This window comes from Bison bison, unplaced genomic scaffold (assembly GCF_000754665.1).
Source record: "Bison bison bison isolate TAMUID 2011002044 unplaced genomic scaffold, Bison_UMD1.0 scf7180017864072, whole genome shotgun sequence".
Taxonomy (NCBI): Eukaryota; Metazoa; Chordata; class Mammalia; order Artiodactyla; family Bovidae; genus Bison; species Bison bison.
Genome location: NW_011494644.1, coordinates 4,687,861 through 4,688,466, shown reverse-complemented (window position 1 = coordinate 4,688,466; position 606 = coordinate 4,687,861).

Genomic DNA, 606 nt, shown 5'->3' with positions numbered 1-606 from the left:
TGAGTTCCTCTTCACTTTCTGCCATAAGGGTAGTGTCATCTGCATATCTGAGGTTATTGATATTTCTCCTGGCAATCTTGATTCCAGCTTGTGCTTCTTCTAGCACAGCGTTTCTCATGATGTACTCTGCATATAAGTTAAATAAGCAGGGTGACAATATACAGCCTTGACGTACTCCTTTTCCTATTTGGAACCAGTCTGCTGTTCCATGTCCAGTTCTAACTGTTGCTTCCTTACCTGCATACAAATTTCTCAAGAGGCAGATCAGGTGGTCTGGTATTCCCATCTCTTGAAGAATTTTCCACAGTTTATTGTGATCCACACAGTCAAAGGCTTTGGCATAGTCAATAAAGCAGAAATAGATGTTTTTCTGGAACTCTCTTGCTTTTTCCATGATCCAGCAGATGTTGGCAATTTGATCTCTGGTTCCTCTGCCTTTTCTAAAATCAGGTTGAATATCTGGAAGTTCATGGTTCATGTATTGCTGAAGCCTGGCTTGGAGAATTTTAAGCATTACTTTACTAGCATGTGAGATGAGTGCAATTGTGCGGTAGTTTGAGCATTCTTTGGCATTGCCTTTCTTTGGGATTGGAATGAAAACTGACC